Here is a 7,500-nt window from a genome sequence, read left to right on the forward strand (position 1 = left end):
TGTGCAAAGGTTTGTGTGTGTCCTGTGTGTGTGTTCGAGCTGTTCTGAGCCCTGTGCCTTGGTGTGTGCGCAACCGGTTTATGTGTTTGTGTATGTGTGTGTGTGTGTTTCATTCTCAGACCTGCGTCCTGGAAACTGTGCAACCCGTTTGTGTGTCCCTGTGTGTGTTTGTGTGCTGTTCTCAGTCCTGTGCCCTGGCGACTGTGCAATTGATTTGTGTGTGTGCGTGTGTGTGTTTTGTTCTGAGCCCTGTTTCCTGTCGACTGTGAAACCGGTTTTTGTTTATGTGTGTGTGTGTGTCTGTGTCTGTGGTCTCAGCCCTGTCCCTTGGCGACTGTGCAACCGGTTGGTGTGTATATGTGTGTGTGTGTGTGTGTGTGCATGTGCTGTTATCAGCCCTGTTCCCTGGAGACTGTGCAACTAGTTTGTGTGTGTGCGTGTGTGTGTGTGTGCTGTGCTCAGGCTTGTGCTCTGGTGACTGTGACACCGATTTATGTATATGTGTGTGTGTGTTGTTAGAGCTGTTTTGAGTCCTTTGTCTTGGCGACTGTACAGCCGCTTTGTGTGTGTGTGTGTGTGTCTGTGTGTGTCTGTGTGTGTGTGAATTATCAGCCCTGTGTCCTGGAGTCTGTGCAACCTGTATGTGTGCGTTCGTGTGTGTGTGTGTGTGTGTGTGTGTGTGTGCCATTCTCAGACCTGTGCCCTGGCAACTTTGCAACCCTTTAGTGTGTATGTGTGTGTGTGTGTGTGCTGTTTTCTGCCCCGTGCTCTGGTGACTGGGAAATTGGTTTGTGTGTGTGTGTGTTCTGTTCTCAGCCCTGTGCCCTAGCTACTGTGCAACCTGTTTGTGTGTGTGTGTGTTTCTGTGTCTGCTGTTCACGGTCCTGTGCCCTGGCGAATGTGCAACAGATTTAGATGTATGTGTGTTAGTGTGTGTGCGTGTGCCATTCTCAGCAATGTGTACTGATGACTGCACAACCAGTTTGTGTTTGTGTGTGTGTATGTGTGCTGTTCTCAGCCCTGTGCTCTGGCGACTGTGAAACCGGATTGTGTGTCTTTATTTGTGTGTGTGTGTGTGTGTGTGTGCGCCGTTCTCAGCCCTGTGCCCTAGCGACTGTGCAAGAGGTTTTTCTGTGTATGTGTGTGTCCGTGTGTGTGCTGTTCTCAGCCCTGTGCCCTGGCGACTGTGCATCAGGTATGTGTGTGTGTGTGTAAGTTTGAATTCTCAGCCCTGTGCCCTGGTGATTGCGCAATGGTTTGTTTGTGTGTGTGTGTGTGTGTGTGTGTCAGTGTTTGTGTGTGCCATTCACAGCCCTGAGCCCTGACGACTGTGCAAGCAGTTTGTGTGTTTATGTGTGTATGTATGTGTTCTTCTCAGCTCTGTGCCCTGGCGACTGTGAAACTGCTGTGTGTGTGTGTGTGTGTGTGTGTGTGTGTGTGCCATTCTCAGCCATGTGCCTTGGCGACAGTGCAAGCGGTTTGTGTGTGTATGTATGTGAGTGTATATGTGTGTGTGTGTGTGTGCTGTTTTTAGCCCTGTGCCTTAGTGACAGTGTAAGTGGTGTGTGTGTGTGCCGTTCTCAGCCCTGTGCCCTGGCATCTGTGCAACAGGTTTGTGTGTGTGTGTATGTGTGTGTGTGTATGATTCTCATCACTGTGTCCTGGCGACTGTGCAAGCAGTTGTTTGGGTGTGTGTGTGTGTGTGTGTGTGTGTGTGTGTGTGTGTGTTTGTGTGCCCTTTTCAGCTCTGTGCCCAGGCGACTGTGCAGTCAGTGTGTGTGTGTGTGTATGTGTGTGTGTGTGTGCTGTTCCCAGCCCTCTGCCCTGGCAACTCTGAAACTGGTTTCTTTGTGTGTGTGTTGGTCTGTGTGTGCCATGCTCAGCCCTGTGCCCTGGCGACTGTACAACCGGTTTGTGTGTGTGTGTGTATGTGTGTGTATGTGCTGTTCTCAGCCCTGTACGCTGGCGAATGTGTACAGGTTTGTGTGTTTGTGTGTTGGGGGGAGTGCTGATCTCAGCCCTGTGGTCTGGGAACTGTGAAACCGGCTTGAGTGTGTGTGCTGTTATCAGCACTGTGCCCTGGCGACTCTGATACTGGTTTGTGTTCATGTGTGTGTGTGTGTGTGTGTGTGTGTTGCTGTTCTCAGCCCTGTGCCCTGGCGATTGTGCAACCAGTATCTGTATGCCTGTGTGTGTGTGTGTGTGTGTATGCTGTTCTCAACCCGTTGCCCTGGCGATTGTTCAACCAGTTTGTGTATATGTGTGTGTAGATGTGTGTGCCATCCTGAGGCTTGTGCCCTGGCAACTGGGGAACCGGTGTGTGTGTGTGTGTGTCTGTGTGTGTGCTGATTTCAGCCATGTGCCCTTCTGACTGTGCAACTGGTTTGTGTGTGTGTGCACGCGATTCTCACCTGTGTCCTGGCGACTGTGTAACCGTTTGTGTGTGTGAGTGTGTGTAAGTGTGTGCTCTTTTCAGCCCTGTTTCCTAGAGACTGTGCAACCGGTTGGTGTGTGTGTGTGTCTGTGTGTGTGTGTGCCATTCTCAGCCCTCTGCCGTGGCGACTGTGCAATATTTTGTCGTGTGTGTGTGTGTGTGTGTGTATTTGTGTGTGCAATTCACAGCCCTGTTCCCTGGCGACTGTGCAAGCAGATTGTTTGCGTATGTTTCTGTGTGTGTGTGTGTCTGTGTGTGTGTGTGTATGTGCTGTTCTCAGCCCTGTGCCCTGGCAACTGTGAAACCGGTTTGTATGTGTGTGTGTGTTTGTGTGTGCCATTCACAGCCATGTGCCCTGGCGACTGTGCAAGCAGTTTGTGTGTGCATGTGTCTGTGTGTGTATGTGTCTGTTTGTGCATGTGTCTGTGTGTGTATATGCTGTTCTCAGCCCTGTGCCCTGGCGACTGAGAAACCGGTTTGTGTGTGTGTGTGTGTTTGTGTGTTTGTGTGTGTGTGTGTGCTCTTCTCAGCCCTGTGCCCTGTTGACTGTGCAAGCGGTTTGTCTGTGTATGTGAGTGGGTGCTGTTCTCATGCCTCTGCACTGGCAACTGTGCAAGAGGTTTGTTTTTGTCGAGTGTAAGTTTGAATTCTTAGCCCTGTGCCCTGGAGACTGTTCAACTGGTATGTGTGTGTGTGTGTGTGTGAGAGAGCTGTTCTGAGCCCTGTGCCTTGGCTAGTGCGCAAAGGTTTATGTGTTTGTGTATGTGTGTGTGTGAGTGTGTATGTGTGCCATTCTCAGCCCTGTGCTAGCGACTGTGAAAGCGGGTATTCGTGTGTGTGTGTGTGCCATTCTCAGACTTATCCCTGGTGATTGTGTAAGCGGTTTGTGTGTGTATGTGCCTGTGTGTACGTGCAGTTCTAAGCCCTGCACCCTGGCGACTGTGCAAACGGTATGTGTGTGTGTGTGTGTGCTGTTCTAAGCCCTGTTCCCTGGCGACTGTGCAACCGGATTGTTCATGTGGGTTTTTGTGTGTGTCTGTGTGCTGTTCTCAGCCGTGTACCCTGGCGACTGTACAACCAGTTTGTGTGTGTGTGTGTGTGTGTGTGTTAGAGCTGTTCTGAGCCCTGTGCCCTGGCTACTGTGCAACAAGTTTATGTGTATGTTTATGTGTGTGTGTGAGTGTGTGTATGCCGTTCTCAACCCTGTGCCGTGGTGACTGTGCAAGCGGTTTTTGTGTGTATGTGTGTGTGTGTGTGTGTGCTGTTCTCAGACCTGTGGCCTGGTGACAGTGCAACTGGTTTGTGAGTGTGTGTGTGTGCCATTTTCAGCCCTGTGCCCTGGCGACTGTGCAATGGTTTGTTCATTTGTGTGTGTGTGTGTGTTTGTGTGTGCCATTCTCAGCCCTGTGCTCTGGCGAGAGTGCAACTAGTTTGTCTGTGTTTGTGTGTGCCGTTCTCAGCCCTTTGCCCTGGCAACTGTGCAAGCAGTTTGTGTGTGTATGTTTGTGTTTGGGTATGTGCTGTTCTCAGCCGTGTGCCCTGGAGACTGTGAAACTGGTTTGTGTGTGTGTGTGTGTGTGTGTGTGTGTGTGTGTTCCGTTCTCAGCCCTGGGCACTGACGACTTTGCAAGATGTTGTGTGTGTATGTGTGTGGGTGTATATGTGTGTGTGCTTATTTAAGCCATGTGCCCTTCCGACTGTGCAACTGGTTTGTGTGTGTGTGTGTGTGCACGCGATTCACATCTCTGTGTCCTGGCGAAGTGTAACCGTTTGTGTGTGTGAGTGTGTGTAAGTGTGTGCTCTTTTCAGCCCTGTGCCCTGGCGACTGTGCAACCGGTTTGTTCATGTGTGTTTTTGTGTGTGTGTCTGTGTGCTGTTCTCAGCCGTGTACCCTGGCGACTGTACAACCAGTTTGTTTGTATGTGTGTGTGTGTTACAGCTGTGCCCTGGCAACTGTGCAAGAAGTTTATATGTATGTTTATGTGTGTGTGTGAGTGTGTGTATGCCGTTCTCAACCCTGTGCCGTGGTGACTGTGCAGGAGGTTTCTGTGTGTTTGTGTGTGTGTGTGTGTGTGTGTGTGTGCTGTTCTCAGACCCGTGGCCTGGTGACAGTGCAACCGGTTTGTGAGTGTGTGTGTGTGCCATTTTCCGCCCTGTGCCCTGGCGACTGTGCAATGGTTTGTTCATTTGTGTGTGTGTGTGTTTGTGTGTGCCATTCTCAGCCCTTTGCCCTGGCAATTATGCAAGCAGTTTGTGTTCGTATGTGTGTGTGTGTGTATGTGCTGTTCTCAGCACTGTGCCCTGGCGACTGTGAAACTGGTTCATGTGTGTGTGTGTGTCTGTGTGTGTGTGTGTGTGTGTGTGTGTGTGTGTTCCGTTCTCAGCCCTGGGCACTGACGACTTTGCAAGATGTTGTGTGTGTATGTGTGTGAGTGTATATGTGTGTGTGCTTATTTAAGCCATGTGCCCTTCCGACTGTGCAACTGGTTTGTGTGTGTGTGTGTGTGCACGCGATTCTCATCTCTGTGTCCTGGCGATGTGTAACCGTTTGTGTGTGTGAGTGTGTGTAAGTGTGTGCTCTTTTCAGGCCTGTGCCCTGGCGACTGTGCAACCGGTTTGTTCATGTGTGTTTTTGTGTGTGTCTGTGTGCTGTTCTCAGCCGTGTACCCTGGCGACTGTACAACCAGTTTGTGTGTATGTGTGTGTGTGTTACAGCTGTGCCCTGGCAACTGTGCAAGAAGTTTATATGTATGTTTATGTGTGTGTGTGAGTGTGTGTATGCCGTTCTCAACCCTGTGCCGTGGTGACTGTGCAGGCGGTTTGTGTGTGTGTGTGTGTGTGTGTGTGTGTGTATGTGTGTGTGCTGTTCTCAGACCCGTGGCCTGGTGACAGTGCAACCGGTTTGTGAGTGTGTGTGTGTGCCATTTTCCGCCCTGTGCCCTGGCGACTGTGCAATGGTTTGTTCATTTGTGTGTGTGTGTGTTTGTGTGTGCCATTCTCAGCCCTTTGCCCTGGCAATTATGCAAGCAGTTTGTGTTCGTATGTGTGTGTGTGTGTATGTGCTGTTCTCAGCACTGTGCCCTGGCGACTGTGAAACTGGTTTGTGTGTGTGTGTGTGTGTGTGTGTGTGTGTGTGTTCCGTTCTCAGCCCTGGGCACTGACGACTTTGCAAGATGTTGTGTGTGTATGTGTGTGAGTGTATATGTGTGTGTGTGTTGGTGCTGTTTTGAGTCCTGTGCCTTAGTGACAGTGTAACCGGTGTTTGTGTGTGTGTGTTTGTGTGCTGATTTCAACCCTGTGCCCTGGCCACTGTGCAACCCGTTTGTATGTGTGTGTGAGTGTGTGCTGTTCTCAACCATGTGGCCTGGCAACTGTGCAACAGGTTTGTGTGTGTGTGTATGTGTGCAATTTTGAATTCTCAGCCCTGTGCCCTGGACTGTGCAACCGGTTTGTGTGTGTGTGCGTATGTCTGTGTGTGACATTCTCAGACCTGTGTGCTGACAACTATGCAACCCTTTGTGTGTGTGTTTGTGTGTGTGTGTGTGTGTGTGTGTGTGTGTGTGTGCTGTTCTCAGCCCTGTGCTCTGGCGACTGTGCAACCAGTTTGTCTGCGTGTGTGTGTGCTGTTTTCAGCCCTGTGCCCTGGCGACTGTGAAACTAGTTTGTGTGTGTGCGTGTGTGTGTGTGTGCTGTGCTCAGGCTTGTGCTCTGGTGACTGTGAAATCGATTTATGTATATGTGTGTGTGTGTGTTAGAGCTGTTTTGAGCCCTTTGCCTTGGTGACTGTGCAGCCGCTTTGTGTGTGTGTGTGTGTGTGTGTGTGTGTGTGTGTGTGTGAATTATCAGCACTGTGTCCTGGAGTCTCTGCCACCTGTAAGTGTGTGTGCATGTGTGTGTGTGTGTGTGTGTGTGCCATTCTCAGACCTGTGCCCTGGCAACTTTGCAACCCTTTAGTGTGTATGTGTGTGTGTGTGTGTGTGTGTGTGTGTGTGTGTGTGCTGTTCTCAGACCCGTGGCCTGGTGACAGTGCAACCGGTTTGTGAGTGTGTGTGTGTGCCATTTTCCGCCCTGTGCCCTGGCGACTGTGCAATGGTTTGTTCATTTGTGTGTGTGTGTGTTTGTGTGTGCCATTCTCAGCCCTTTGCCCTGGCAATTATGCAAGCAGTTTGTGTTCGTATGTGTGTGTGTGTGTATGTGCTGTTCTCAGCACTGTGCCCTGGCGACTGTGAAACTGGTTCATGTGTGTGTGTGTGTCTGTGTGTGTGTGTGTGTGTGTGTGTGTGTGTGTTCCGTTCTCAGCCCTGGGCACTGACGACTTTGCAAGATGTTGTGTGTGTATGTGTGTGAGTGTATATGTGTGTGTGCTTATTTAAGCCATGTGCCCTTCCGACTGTGCAACTGGTTTGTGTGTGTGTGTGTGTGCACGCGATTCTCATCTCTGTGTCCTGGCGATGTGTAACCGTTTGTGTGTGTGAGTGTGTGTAAGTGTGTGCTCTTTTCAGCCCTGTGCCCTGGCGACTGTGCAACCGGTTTGTTCATGTGTGTTTTTGTGTGTGTCTGTGTGCTGTTCTCAGCCGTGTACCCTGGCGACTGTACAACCAGTTTGTGTGTATGTGTGTGTGTGTTACAGCTGTGCCCTGGCAACTGTGCAAGAAGTTTATATGTATGTTTATGTGTGTGTGTGAGTGTGTGTATGCCGTTCTCAACCCTGTGCCGTGGTGACTGTGCAGGCGGTTTGTGTGTGTGTGTGTGTGTGTGTGTGTGTGTGTGTGCTGTTCTCAGACCCGTGGCCTGGTGACAGTGCAACCGGTTTGTGAGTGTGTGTGTGTGCCATTTTCCGCCCTGTGCCCTGGCGACTGTGCAATGGTTTGTTCATTTGTGTGTGTGTGTGTTTGTGTGTGCCATTCTCAGCCCTTTGCCCTGGCAATTATGCAAGCAGTTTGTGTTCGTATGTGTGTGTGTGTGTATGTGCTGTTCTCAGCACTGTGCCCTGGCGACTGTGAAACTGGTTTTTGTGTGTGTGTGTGTGTGTGTGTGTGTGTTCCGTTCTCAGCCCTGGGCACTGA

Source organism: Bos taurus, chromosome Y (assembly GCF_002263795.3).
Source record: "Bos taurus isolate L1 Dominette 01449 registration number 42190680 breed Hereford chromosome Y, ARS-UCD2.0, whole genome shotgun sequence".
NCBI classification, from domain to species: domain Eukaryota; kingdom Metazoa; phylum Chordata; class Mammalia; order Artiodactyla; family Bovidae; genus Bos; species Bos taurus.